The 15,119-nt window shown below is 39.1% G+C and overlaps 1 protein-coding gene and 1 pseudogene across 1 annotated transcript in view; one reads left to right on the top strand and one right to left on the bottom strand.

The window, feature by feature from the left end:
* The window catches only part of ADGRV1 (adhesion G protein-coupled receptor V1), a 515,461-nt gene that overhangs the window by 245,410 nt on the left and 254,932 nt on the right, over positions 1–15,119 (top strand). The gene's annotated exons all lie outside the window — the stretch shown is intronic.
* Positions 10,868–12,089, bottom strand: LOC123938509 (annotated as a pseudogene).

Below are 15,119 nucleotides of genomic sequence, written 5' to 3'. Positions count from 1 at the left end.
GTGTTTCCAAAATTCTAAAAATTATATCAATAAATATCCTCAAAATCATGTTAAATTAAAAATCCTCACTTCAAAAAATATCTGTGACCCTATTATATCTAATGGTATTAATAACTCAAGATCTTTAAATTAAGGTAGATGTTTTTGACAGTCATATTTTCATCAAAATGGCAGTTCAGGAGGGAAAAAAAAAATCTGTCTCCACCTTGAACTTAAGCTTGGCTTTGAACATAATCTTAGTGGGTCTATGCCTAAAACTGTTAGCACCAGTTATCTCTGAATTGATTTTGTTTGTCCAAAGATACAATTGTGAAGAATTTTGATTCTTTCTAAAATATTTTCAGCTGGAGGGGCGCCTGGGTGGCTCAGTGGGTTAAAGCCTCTGCCTTTGGCTCAGGTCATGATCCCAGGGTCCTGGGATCGAGCCCCACATCTGGCTCTCTGCTCCTCGGAGAGCCTGCTTCCTCCTCTCTCTGCCTGCCTCCCTGCCTACCTGTGATCTCTCTCTCTCTCTCTGTCAAATAAATAAATAAAATCTTTAAAAAAAAATATTTTCAGCTGAGCTCTAAACAGATCGTTAGTGATAGAGATATTATACTAAAAATTACATGTTCATCTTTGGGAACCAGAGGGAAGGCCGTGTGTTGCTTCTGTCTTCTAGAATAGATACACAGTCTTTCAGGCCTTGGAGAGGATGCCTCTGGAGAGGCAGCAAGTATAGATTCATTCCCAAACACTTACTTGTTTTTTTCTCTTTTTCTATTATTTCAGTAGATATAAAATCCAATGTTGATGTGCTGATCTTCAGGTTCTTACTCAGTACTTGGAACATTTTTATTTTAAATCATGATCCTTTTAAGAACTGGTCACTCTTGTGATACCTGGTTTCTGGTCACAGCTTCCATTCTTAACTGCAAGCAATATTGGTATAATGCTAGCTTTCTCCCTCAGCTGAAATTTATTTGCGTATGTGCAGAATATACCTCTTTCTAACTGCCACTTCTTGCGTTTTTTACTTCTTTGGCATTTCACCTTCTCACACCCACTTTTCCTAACTCCCCTCCTTAAGGCCATCATTCTTACCCTGCCTTTGGTGACTGTCAGATGTGCCCACATGCACTTCGTGCTTTTACTAACAGAACTGTGACATGAAGAGGTGAGTTTTAGCACCTAGCGCTGCACACTCTGAGGGGGAAGAATGATGGGCTCTGTTGGTGTTGATTTGCAGGGTGGGGAGTCACAATGAACAGAATGGCTGTGGTGTGGTACATGAGACCCCTTCTTCTCCTTGCATGGCTCCTATTTCATTCACCATCCTTAGCATTACTTATTCCTTGTTGCTTTTCTCCTTCTCTCTGGTTTTTGTCCCTCATCAACTGAGGGATTATACTCATAAAATAAAAGTACTTCTCAGGCCCTTTAACCTTTTTGACGTTAACCACGTATTTTTTTTTTCCTTATAAGTTTTGCAGCCATGCATAGGATTTCTCAATCTTAGCACAGTTGACATTTTGGGACAGAAAATTTGTTGTGAGAGACTGCTCTGTAGGATGTTTTGCACAATCCTTGGCCCTTACTCACTCAATGCCGGTAGCACCAATTTCCCTAGTTGTTACATCCAGAGGTGTCTTCAGGTGTAATCATGTGCTTCTGGGGGGCCAGAATCACCCCCATTTGAGGGCCACTACCCTAGACAACTAGTCCAGTTCCTTTAATCATTTCTTTCTACATGTCTTATGAAATTATCCTGTTTTTAAATTACAGAACAATGATCTCATTTGACTTCAGGATGTTGGTTTCGACATTACCGGGCATTTCGTTGCCTCTGATTCTTTTTGTTTCATAACATGGTCTCTTCCAGAGCTGCTAATACATGCTCACAGTGTTGTTTTTGTGTGAGATAGTAAAAAGATAATGTCAGTGACACACATACTGGGTGCCTCTTGATAGTTGATTGCCTTATCAGTCTAGCTACTGTTTGAAGAATATCTTGGTGATTACTCTGCCTTCTGGTGTGCTACTTAACCATTTTTTTCAAACCAAGCTACCAGTTTCAACTCTTTTTTGGAAAGTAGACCCCACATTATCATTATTTTCTTCCTGTAGCCCCAAAGCATAGAGCAAGCCTTTTAACTGTCCTGGTATTAGCACTGAAAGTTCTGCATTCTGGTAAACCCTGCAGTCATGAGAAATCCAGGATAGTTCAAAATCCTAATAGATATTTCTTTCATTTCCCTTGCAATTAGAGCATCTTAGCCCTACTTTAATTTCTGTTGTACAGTGGAGTGGGGAATTTAGTGCGGGGATACTGAGGTCCTAGGAAGGTAGTGGGCTCATAGATGTGGTATGTGTAGTCTCACAGTGTTTTCCAGAAACTGAATTTGAATGTTCGTTGTGGACCTCCTGGCCCCATGTTCTTTTATATCTGGTTCCTCTACACATTTGTATTGATTGCCTTGTACCTAATGGTCTTTGATTTGTAACTTGTTATTTACTGACTGTTTCCCACTTTATTTTTTAGTAAAGAAAATCTTTGGTTTTGTATAGATTTTTTACAAGGAAGACTCAGGTATATTTGTTGTTCAAGATCTCTTTCAAGGGGCACCTGAGTGGCTCAGTCAGTTGAGCATCTAACTCTTGATTTCGACTCAGGTCTTGATCTCAGGCTCCACTCACTGTGGAGTCTACTGGAGATTCTCTCTCTCCCTCTCTCTTTGCTCCTCCCCCAACCACTTGCATGCCGCTAATTAATTTATTTATTAATTCAAATCTTAAAAAAAAAGATTTCTTTCAGCTCTTCCCACAACATGAAATCAACTTTATGAAGTAATTTACGATCTCTTGGCATCACTTTTTTTTTTTTAAGATTTTATTTATTTGACAGAGATCACAAGTAGGGAGAGAGGCAGGCAGAGAGAGAGAGAGGAGGAAGCAGGCTCCCCGCCAAGCAGAGAGCCCGATGCGGGGCTCGATCCCAGGACCCTGGGATCATGACCTGAGCCAAAGGCAGAGGCTTTAACCCACTGAGCCACCCAGGCGCCCCTCTTGGCATCACTTTTAAATGGTTGCTTGCTCCAAGGCTATTAACTTAAAGACTTCTTAAACCATGGAGACTTTACAGGTGAAATAGATAGCAATCTGTGTGATGTTGATTAAGGATTATTAAAATTATCTCCATATTTAGTATATCTCCTCTGTAATGATACAGGAATATTCCAACTCTAGCTCAATTCCTTCAAATTAAAGTTTGTATCCACAAATGTCCTGTTAAAATGCAAATTGGTGGGTGATAGCAAACTCATCAACATATAAAAATTATACGATCAACTTGTTATGACACAACCCTACATGAAATGTAATGAGCTTTGAGAAGTAATAAAAGGAAGTGCTATGAAGTTGGTTTGTCGGACACAGATAACGACGCAGTTGTGACAGTTCCAGACAGAGAAGTATGGAAATGTGGACTGCTAAGGTGGGATTGGGCTAACAGAATATAAATTGAGAAATAGAAATGAATCTGCCTCATAATTTGTCTGGGCCTACTTGTCTTAACCTGTTGTTTTCAGGAATTAATAAATACTAGGATCTTTAGGCTAGTTGCATGCTACAGAAAAGTAAAGAAGAAAAGATAGTGGTGTTACTTATTCCCTGCCCTTGGTAACATTGAAATGGGTTGGCCAAGGGCTCATTAACTCCAGCATGGCCAGTACCAATCCCATGATCCCCTGTCCTGATTTTAGGATCGCTGTAGTTATACTTAGAAGGTATTGGCAATCCGGTTGCTGATATTGTCTGTGTTTTCTTTTTACAATGACAAAGCACAAATTCATTGAGCACTTGAGCCAGTCTGTTGTTCTGGAGGCCTGTTCTTGGCACTGTTTTATAGGAGCTTCCTCAAGGAAACTCTGGCCAGAGTCTTGCTAGTAGTACCTAAAAGACAGTTACCTTTCAGTTTCCCTTTGACGATAGTAAGGATTGCATGGACCACTCTCTCCTAGTTGGTCCATGGCTTCTGTTTCTCAAACTCTTCTTATGGCCAGATACCAATTGCTAGAGTATCTTAGTTATCTGCTGGACTCACTTACTTTCTGTTTCTATAACAGGTATTTAACAGAATGGTACTAGGATGAGACCGACCTAGAGTTTTTTGTTTTTGTTTTTAATGTATTTGACAGACAGACTCCTTGTCTGTCACAAGGAGGCAGAGAGGCAGGCAGAAAGAGAGGAGGAAGCAGGCTCCCTGCAGAGCAGAGAGCCTGATGCAGGGCTCGATCCCAGGACCCTGGGATCATGACCTGAGCCGAAGGCAGAAGCTTTAACCCACTGAGCCACCCAGGTGCCCCCCACCTAGAGTTTTTAATAAAAATGCAGAATCAAAGTCCCCACTCTTAACCTACTGAATCAAAATTGCCCCAGGAAATTTTTGCTGCTTGCAGAAACTGTAGATATACTATTCCTCACTCTCCATCAGTGATCTCATCATTAGCCATAGCTTTAAGTACCATTTGTTTGCTTCCTTACTTGCAAATTTCTATCTTCACTAGAAACCACTCTTTGAAGCTCTGCTCTCATATACTTTGTTGCCCCTCATTTCTCCTCTTGGATGTTTCGTAGGTATCTCCAACTTAACATGTCCAAACAAAATGTTAAATATTCCCTCAGAACCTGTTCCTTCCACATTTTTTCCATATCTCAACAATTGGGGCCATCTTCCCAGAATTTCCTCAGCATTATTCATTCCTTCCTGCCTGTTACCCACAGTATCCAACCTATCAACAAGTTCTGTTGATCCTACCTCCAGATTATGCCATGGCTTCAGATACTTTTTTTTACAAATCCATCCACTGCCTTTTTTTCTAGCCCACCCTGTGCCTTTTGTGATCTACTGAAATTGGCTTCTAATTTGTCTCCCTGCCTCACCTTTAGCTTGCTTCCAACTTATTCTCTGTATCTAGGAACTAGTGTAATCTTTTTTTTTTTTTTTAAGATTTTATTTATTTTTTTGTCCGAGAGAGAGAGAGAGAGCACAAACAGCAGGAGCAGCAGGCAGAGGGAGACGCAGGCTCCCCGCTGAGCAGGGAGCCCATGTTTGCCTCAATCCTAGGACACTGAAATCATCACCTGAGCTGAAGGCAGACACTTAACCCAGGTGTCCCCAGCGTCATCTTTTTAAAATGTCATGCATGTCCTCTGTTGAAACCCTTTAATGGCTTCCCACTCCACTTTAAATTCAGTTCACACATCTTAGTGTGGCTTCTATAACAGCGCGCGGCCAACGTGATAGGCCTCATCAGTTGGCCTCCGCCCCCAGCCCGCAGCCCCTCACTCACTATGGTCCAGACACAGTGATTTTCCCTTGGTTCCCTGATGGTCTTCTGTCTTAAAGCCTTTGTGGGTACAGTGGCCTCTTCCTGGAAGACTTTCCCCTGGTCCTTGGCTCCTCACATCGCAGATCCCTTCACTCATGTCAGGGATCAAGTTAAGTGTCATGTACTTAGGGAGACATTCCTCATCATTTACTTTATTCAGACCTCCCTCATCCTCAGCACACAGTATTCTCCCAGTTCCTCTTTCCTCTCCTCTACATACAGTACCTGGCCTGTTGCGGTTGGAGGAGGATGAGAACCATGGCTGCTTTCATCACTACTGAATATTCATCACCTAGAACATTGCTGAGCCAGTAAAAAACACTCAATGCATATTTATTAAATGAATTAATTAAGGTTTAGATTTTTTTTGTTCTTTTTTTTTAAGGTTTTATTTATTTATTTGACAGAGAAATCACAGGTAGGCAGACAGGCAGGCAGAGAGAGATGGGGAGGAAGCAGGCTCCCCGCTGACTTGAAGGAGGTTATAAAAGCAAAAACAACTAAAACGTATTCATGATTGATTGTTGTTCCTGAAATTTCACCATTTTGAATATTGTCCTCTCCTTGGGGTTCCGTTAAAATTGTATGTACATGAAAGGGTCATTACATTATCAAAGTTCAATGTACATGAGATCTGTTGCATCACTATTATCCTTGTAGAACTGGATAGCAATAAAATAGTTTTCTTCTTCTAGGAGTAAGAGTGAACTTTAAGGTAAAACTGATCCCCATATAACTCTAGGATAGCATAATTTTATTGTTTTTTTTTTTTTTTTTCTTTTTTTTTTTTAAATATTTTATTTATTTATTTGACAGAGAGAGAGGTCACAAGTAGGCAGAAAGGCAGGCAGAGAGAGAGGGAGAAACAGGCTCCCCACTGAGCAGAGAGCCCGATGCGGGGCTCGATCCCAGGACCCTGAGATCATGACCCGAGCCGAAGGCAGAGGCTTAAACCACTGAGCCACCCAGGCGCCCCTACATAATTTTATTGTTAATCAGAAATACTTATATAGGATTCTGCCCATTACTGCACTGTGAGCTCCTAAGAGCAAAAAGGAGTCCATCATTAGGACACCACATCATAGAATTCACAAAATTATATTGAAAGAATGAATAAGTGAGCCAAATATATAATAGCAACTTTTTAATGGCTGGTGCCAGTATTTAAAATAAAAAATTCTGCACAATTATTGATACACAATTCTGTATCAATAATTGATACAATGTTAAAACATGCATAAATATGCTTATGGGCTTTGGAGGAAGAAATAAGTCTTTAGCTGGCCTTTTTTCATTGATAATGCATAAGGTGTTTGATACTGAATACCAAGTGTCACACTTGGTGTTTTTAATCGTTGTAGTACAAATATGCTTTGTCAAGCCTTACATTAGGTCCTTTGTGTTTTCTTTCTTTTTCTCTCTCTCTCTCTTCTTTCTTTCTTTCTTTCATTGAAGTGTAGTTGACACACAATGTTACACTTATTTCAGGTGTGTTTTCTCCTTTCTCATCTAGCCATTTTCACCTATGCTTGGCTTATTTTTGTTAAGTAGTGCAAATATTGAGTAACGTGTATTGACGCTGGCACACTTTCACAACCCGCCTGTGGCCTTTCTCCTCATTACCTTATCTGACACTCTTTAAACTGTATTTTTACTATTCTTGCACAACTGATTCTAGCGAAATAGAGAAGCCATCAGTTTTAATCCCGTCTGCTATTTTTCTCACAGCAGGAGCTGTGGCTACTTCTGGGGTACCATTAGCAAGTTAAATGCTGAATATCACATTTTGGATTGTGGCCTCTTATGAGTCATTTGTCTTTGAACAAGGTGTGTCCAATGTTGGAAAGAAATCATAGCAAGGTCTACACTGGAGTGCCAACTGGTTTTTCAAAAGGAGTTGCCACACCCAAACCTAAAGCATTTTTTTCAACAGCTAAGATTAAGAGTAATTAACATTAAATATGCCCCCACTTATATGTCCATTACGTTTCCATGAAAATTAGCATTTTAGCCATGTGTGTCAGCACTCATTTTAACTTCTTTATCTTTCAAAGATTTGTCTTTCTTGGAACAGTCTTTTCTCCGCAGAGATCTTTGTTTTAGATTAACTGCTTTTCTATAGAGAGTAATCCTGCTCTGTGGAGACTGATGGTTTCAATGAACTGATGTCAGCATGGTGGGCTCTTCACAGGCTCCCATTGCTCATGATGCAGACAAGGTTCATTTGGGTAGTGAGGAAAAAGAACTTAATGCTATGACCTTGCACAGATCATTGCTTTTCAGTGCTGAAATCTTCTCCTAAGTAAGTATTTCTTTTTTTTTTTTTTAATTTCTTTTCAGTGTAACAGTATTCATTGTTTTTGCACCACACCCAGTGCTCCATGCAATACGTGCCCTCCTTAATACCCACCACCTGGCTCCCCCAACCTCCCACCCCCACCCCTTCAAGACCCTCAGGTTGTTTTTCAGAGTCCATAGTCTCTCATGGTTCATCTCCCCTTCCAGTTTCCCTCAACTGCCTTCTCCTCTCCATCTCCCCATGTCCTCCATGTTATTTGTTATGCTCCACAAATAAGTGGATAATTGATAATAAGTGGATAATTGATGATAATATGATAATTGACTCTCTCTGCTTGACTTATTTCACTCAGCATAATCTCTTCCAGTCCCGTCCATGTTGCTACAAAAGTTGGGTATTCATTCTTTCTGATGGAGGCATAATACTCCATCGTGTACATGGACCACATCTTCCTTATCTATTCGTCTGTTGAAGGGCATCTTGGTTCTTTCCACAGTTTGGCGACCATGGCCATTGCTGCTATAAACATTGGGGTACAGATGGCCCTTCTTTTCACTACATCTGTATCTTTGGGGTAAATACCCAGTAGTGCAATGGCAAGGTCATAGGGAAGCTCTATTTTTAATTTCTTGAGGAATCTCCATACTGTTCTCCAAAGTGGCTGCACCAACTTACATTCCCACCAACAGTGTAAGAGGGTTCCCCTTTCTCCACATGCTCTCCATCACACATTTCCTATCTTGCTAATTTTGGCCATTCTAACTGGTATAAGGTGGTATCTCAATGTAGTTTTAATTTGAATCTCCCTGATGGCTAGTGATGATGAACATTTTTCATGTGTCTGATAGCCATTTGTATGTCTTCTTTGGAGAAGTGTCTGTTCATATCTTCTGCCCATTTTTTGATAGGATTATCTGTTTTGTGTGTGTTGAGTTTGAGAAGTTCTTTATAGATCCTCCATATCAACCTTTTGTCTGTATTGTCATTTACAAATATCTTCTCCCATTCCGTGGGTTGCCTCTTTGTTTTGTTGACTGTTTCCTGTGCTGTGCAGAAGCTTTTGATAGTAAGTGTATTCTTAAAGAGAGTACTTTTTGATTGTCGATAGTCTATTTTGCGGAGGGGTAGACTCCTTGGTAGACCTATCTTCTAAGACTTTACAAAATAAAAACAATTAAAATGTGGGGTCTTTTTTGGGTCATTTGTTAACTTTTTCTGCTTGTATAATAGCCATATTTTTCTACTATTATATGGTTTTCTGTGACTATTTTTTGTGCACAACTTGTGATTTAACGTCCTTCAGTGTATTTAAGAAAACCCTGTCTAACACTTATAAAGTTAAGCGGAGTTTTTATAGTATTTATGAATGTTTTGTGTGAAGATAAGTCAAAAAGATTAACCCTGTCCTGTATGCATACCCACACATTTGATGGGAAGCTTGTGGGGAGAGGGGGATGATGAAGAACATTGTCCTTTCTCACACATAAGCAGACTTATTCCCTCATTTGAAAGACTTTGCATGCACACTGTAAACCACTGCAAAATCCTTCATCATTCTGGCTGCTCACTTTAAAATCCAGTCTAGTTATCAATCTTGCAATTCCTGGAACCAGCACATTATTCAAGATTCTTAACCCCAAGGGGAAAAAAGCCTCCCCCATTTTTTTGCTCTTGATTCCTTTATTTCATTAATATAGGCTAAGATTGCTTTACCTATTTCAGCTATTGGAAATAAATCATAAAGATCGCTTTAGGTATCATACAGTACAAATCACCTTGCACTTTGCCTGTTCTCCCTACGTTAGGTTTTTGAAATGTATGCAAGCGCCTGGGTGTGCTCTGGCTTATGGATCTTACTGGCTCTGTCCTTCTGCTCTGCGTGAATATATTGTTGCCTGTTCCTCCCTTTCTTGGTGGATTCTTGGATGATTTCCAGTCTTTTGTTCTTCCATACAGTACTTCTGTGACCCATACAGCATAGTGGTTAACAGACTCAGAACTAAATTGCTTGTGTTTGTGGGTCCACCAAGCTATGCAACTGTGGCAAGTTATAAACTGCTGTGCCTCAGTTTACTCATCTGTAAAATGCAGTACGTTTTCTATGGGATAGGTAGGTTATGAGCATAATAGAATAAAAGCACAGAAGGGATTTGGAACTGTGCCTGACACGTAAGAAGTATGATTCAAGTGGAAGCTGTTAAATTTATTAACACAGACCTACAAGCCTCCTGAAGTGTTTAAATGTGACACTTTCTCTTGGGTAGATAACTAAGGGGGTAATTTCTGGGCCATAGCAATGGAATATCTTCAATTTTACTAAAAAATTGTTAAATTGTTCTCTAAAGACACTGTGTACCAACTTATACCTATGGTGTGTACGTTCCTTTTTATCCTCCACTTCAAGTCTGTTGTCAGACTTCTAGTTTTTTTCAGTCTGACAGGTGGCAGAGTAGCTCTCTGTTATTTTAATTTGCAATCCCTGACAGTAAAGTTGAAAATCTTTTCTAGCTGGCCTTTCTGGGTATTGCTATTAATATTCTTTGCTTAAAACAAAATATACAATACTGTACCCAAGCATATGAAATTAAAATATAAGAAAACTCACTTTTTATCTTGAGGAAGAAGGGGCAGAAGAATGGGATTTAGCTGTATTTTAACATTTTATTTCTTTATTTTTTTATTCTCATCAGGATTTTATTTAAACTTTAGTGAACAATACTATAGAGTCTTTGATATGTAAATGTCTAAAATGTTACATCTTACATTTAGTTGGCGAAGAATGCATTTAGCTATAAGCATGAGTTTCGTCCTCCACACCGAAACAAGATACTAAACTGTAAAACAAAACAAAATAAAACAAAAACCCCACTTCCTATTGTTTGAAAATCCCAGTTTAGTCAGTAGATTATAAAAATGCATAAGTCTTGGATAAGAGAATTGGCTATACAAGAGTACTCTCTTTTCACAGTCTTCCTTTTTACTTCATGTGGGAGTTACTGCTTCTGCTGTAAGATTGAACTGTTACAGCATTAAAAGACAACTGTTAGGGAAGATGCAGGAAAAGGAAATGTATGTAAGGCAATATTTCTTTTACGTACAATAAGCGTTACAGTGTTTTAGGAAGACAAGGTAAAAATTACTCAAGGCTAGCTGGGTTCTCCCTAAATAAAAACAATGGGCTAAATACTGAGCTCCTTGTATCAATCTAATAATCAGTGCCTTGGTCGCCATATTGGTAATCTCTGGGGTAGTTGTCTTGGTACTCTCTGTGATATTCATCTGGGTATTCTGCCTGATAATCACTACCACTAATTTCAGACCTATTTGTTCCTTTTCCTTGACTTCCACTCTGAATGACAGGTTCTGCAGAAGCAGTGCCATATTTGGGATCATATACTTGCCGACCAAGCCCAGACACACTCATTCCCTTCTGGGAAGGAACTTTGTTGGTTCCATGTGTTAAGAAATTGTTGCATTGTCTGCTGGTTGTAATGTTAGCTTCTGATCATAGATGTCTTTTCTGGTACCTGATGCTAACATCCCCGCCTGGCTGGCTCCTTTGTTGGGGCCCATCTGCAGACTAATTGTGGTCTGGTCAATAGGTTTGTCAGTTTGCATTTTGGGATCATAAAGATGCCTCCTGGTCCCAAACTGTCATACCTGTGTGGCTGGCGCATTTGTTGGTTCCCATCTGCAAACCAGTTACATTTTGGCCAGCTTTTAATTTTCATTCATCAAAACGTCTTGTTTGTTTTTCAGCATACTTAACTCCAATGTCAAGGGTTGTATGGAATCCTTTTATTTTAGCCAGACCTGCAAGACCCACCAGTGTAGTCTGAACCTGGGTCATGTTTCCATTCTCAAAAAGATCATTTGCTTCAAATATGTCATGTGGCTTCATGCCATAAGAAGTCTGGATAGCTTTAATAAAGTTGCCAATATTCTCCAACTGAGGCCAGTTTAACGAGGACTCATTAACCTACACTGAGCTTGGCTGTAGCTTGTTGATGAGCTCGTAGAGGATGGTGCCATCTTTTTTTTTTTTTTTAAATGAGAGGATCAGCAATTTTTTTTTTTTTAATTTGTTTATTTGACAGACAGAGATCACAGATAGGCAGAGAGGCAGCCAGAGAGAAAGGAAGGGAAGCAGGCTCCCTGCTGAGCAGAAAGCCTGATGCGGGGCTCGATCCCAGGACCTTGGGATCATGACCTGAGCGGAAGGCAGAGGCTTTAACCCACTGAGCCACCCAGGCGCCCCGATGGTGCCATCTTTTAAGCGCAGCTGAGAGTTGGTGTCATTACGCTGTCACTTCTATTTAAATTTGAAGATCTTCTTCTGCCTGATGATTATACTTGGAAGCGATCTTGTTCTTGACCTCTGCCGAGAGCCTGTAATAAGGGCCCTTGTTGAAGAGGGTCATAGTGGTTCGGGTGGCGGGAAGAGACTGAGCTCAGGTCTGGAGGTTTCTCCTACTTGGCTTCCACACTCCTGGCCCTGAGGAGTGGCTGTATCATGAGATGCTTGGAGCTCGCACCCCTGACAGGTGCAGGAGATGCCCTGACTGGTAATAAATTCTTTAAACACCAAAAATTTGAAGAAAACTTGCAAAGTATTTATTTCTTTTATCTGGATGATGAGGAGCTGGTTATATTTTATATTATTTGTCATTTTCATAATGTTTCCAATATTCCAGAAATTAAAAAATCAATTTAGGTTTCATTATCAAGCCAGAGAATCATGTTTGGGATTCAGCGATTAAGAAGTGATAGAAATATTTTAAATATTGATTAAGAAAATTAGTATGTATGTGTTACTATAAGAAAACCAATTACTTGCAATAACATTTTAATCTTAAAAGTATAAATAGTAGAATTAAAATAATGAGAACAGGGGCACTTGGGTGGCTCAGTGGGTTAAGCCTCTGCCTTCGGCTCAGGTCATGATTTCAGTGTCCTGGGATCAAGCTCCATGTTGGGCTCTCTGCTCAGCGGGGAGCCTGCCTCTCCCTCTCCCTCCGCCTGCTGCTTCCCTTGCTTGTGTTCTCTCTCTCTCTGTGTGTCAAATAAATAAATAAAATCTGAAAAATAAAATAAAAATAATGAGAACATTCAATTTATTTTAAAAATATAGAAAATAGTGGCACCTGTGTGGTTCAGCCTGTTAAGCATCTGCCTTCTGCTCAGGTCGTGATCTTAGGGTCCTTGGATTGAGCCCTGCTCAGTGGGAGCCTGCTTTTCCTTCTCCTTCTGGCCGTCCTTCTGCTTGTGCTCTCTCTCTCTCAAATAAATAAATAAAAATCCTTAATAAAAATTTTTTTAATATGGAAAATATATTTGGAGAGAAAATTCTCCAGCTTCCTGACAATAGAAGATGATTGTAGTATGATAAAAAGTAAGATATCCTATAGAATATTTTATTTTAAATGTTTTCTGAATATGTTACCAAAATTAATTATGTCTGTAAAATTTTATTTAAATATCGTATAAAGGTACCATTTTTCTTAATCTTAGAATGATTTCTATTTTATTTTATTTTTTAAAGATTTTATTTATTTGACAGGGAGACGCAAACTCCCTGCTGAGCAAGGAGCCCAGTGGCAGCCTATCCCAGGACCCTGGGATCATGACCTAAGCCAAAGGCAGATGCACAACCAGCTGAGCCACCCAGGCACCCCAGAATGATTTCTATTTTAGATATCATTAAAATAGGTTAAATGTGATGTTATTGCCAATGTAAGGAGGCAAATGACATAAACCCATCTGCTTTCATTGTTTATCTATATCTATCTATATATAGATAGATCTATATCTATATTGAGATAGATAGATATAGATAGATAGATAGATCTATATATCTCAATATAGATATAAATATAGATATAGATATAGATATAGATAGATATAGATATCTCTCCATATGTACATTTAATTTGGTATGCAGTCCTGTCTTTGTAGTAATTACTTAATTTAATTAATGTGGAAACTGATTTTAACATGGGCAAATGGCATATATGATTACATCATCTAGATAGTTTTCTTATCCATGTTGAAAAGTTATAGGTTCAGAGCAAAAAATTCAACTTAAATTTTACCCAATAGGGTTTAAAGGCTAAAGGGTCAATTTTCCTGGACAGTGTTGATTAGAACTCTAAATGAGTTTTTGAGGAAAGTATCAGGTAATCTTTTGTGGATTTAAAAAAATCATTAGAGCTTTGTTCAATTCCTATGTCTGAAGTTCCTACTATTCTTTAAGACTAAGTGATATAAGGATAGAATAATATATAATAAAACTATTGGTCTCTTAATTTTTAGATCCCAAAGTAACAAAGCCTAATAACATTTAGACTTGGCAATTTGAAAATTAGGTAAATTGTGGATAGAGGTGTCTGGTACTTAAAATAGCTGTATTAGGGCGCCTTGGTGGCTCAATTGATTAAGTGTCTAACTCTTGGTTTTGGCTCATGGGTCAGGAGATTGAGCCCCATGTCAGGCTCCATACTGAGTGGGGAGTTTGCTTGAAGATTCTCTCTGTCTCCCCCCATCTTAAAAAAATAAATAAATCTTTACAAAATTTTTAAAAATTAAAGTAAAAATAGCTATATTGAAACATTTTTGAAAAACAAAGTATGCACATTTAAAGTGTACAATTTGTTAAGGTTTGATATATATATATATGTATATACATACATATATATGTATACACACACACACCCCTATAAAATCATCAATACAGTTAAGATTATGACATACCCATTACCCCCAAAATTTCCTCTGACCTCTTGGTAATCCCTCACCCTACTCCCTCATTTCTAGCCAACCACTGATCTATTTCCTGTCACAAAAAATGAGTTTGTGTTTTTTAGACTTTTACGTACATATTTTTGCATATTAACGCTGTTCATTAATGCTGCACAGGTAAAGGGCACCTGGGTGGCTCAACTGGTTAAGTGTCTGCCTTCAGCTCAGGTCAGAAATCCAGGAGTAGCTTTGTTGGGTGACTTTGATCCAGCCTGTTTCACGATGTTGCGGTCACACTGTTGGTGAGGGCTGTGGTTATCAGAATGCTTTACTTCACTAGAAGTTCTCTTCCAAAGATAGCTTACTCATCTGCCCGTTGGCTGAAGGCCAGATTCCTCAGTGGTTTACTCCTGCTGTTAGAAGGCATCAGACCTCATATTTTGGCCTTTATATAGGATTGTTCAACATAGTGTTGGGCTTCCTACAGAGAGCATGTTACAAGAGAAAGAATGAGCAAGACCAAAATGAAAGCTGAATTATGTTGGAAGTCATATACCATCTCTTCTCCCATATTCTATGGGTCACTCAGAACAACCCTGGTTCACTATGGGAGAGGGCTACACACCTGATTCACTGTAGGAGCTGGATGTCATTGAGGCCATCTCGAAGGTAGCTATCACAATATGTTTAGGCTATTTAAAGTCAAATTGTTT

This window comes from Meles meles, chromosome 3 (assembly GCF_922984935.1).
Source record: "Meles meles chromosome 3, mMelMel3.1 paternal haplotype, whole genome shotgun sequence".
Classification (NCBI taxonomy): Eukaryota; Metazoa; Chordata; class Mammalia; order Carnivora; family Mustelidae; genus Meles; species Meles meles.
Note: the sequence above shows the minus strand (reverse complement) of the source record. Positions and strands in the feature narration are given on the sequence as shown.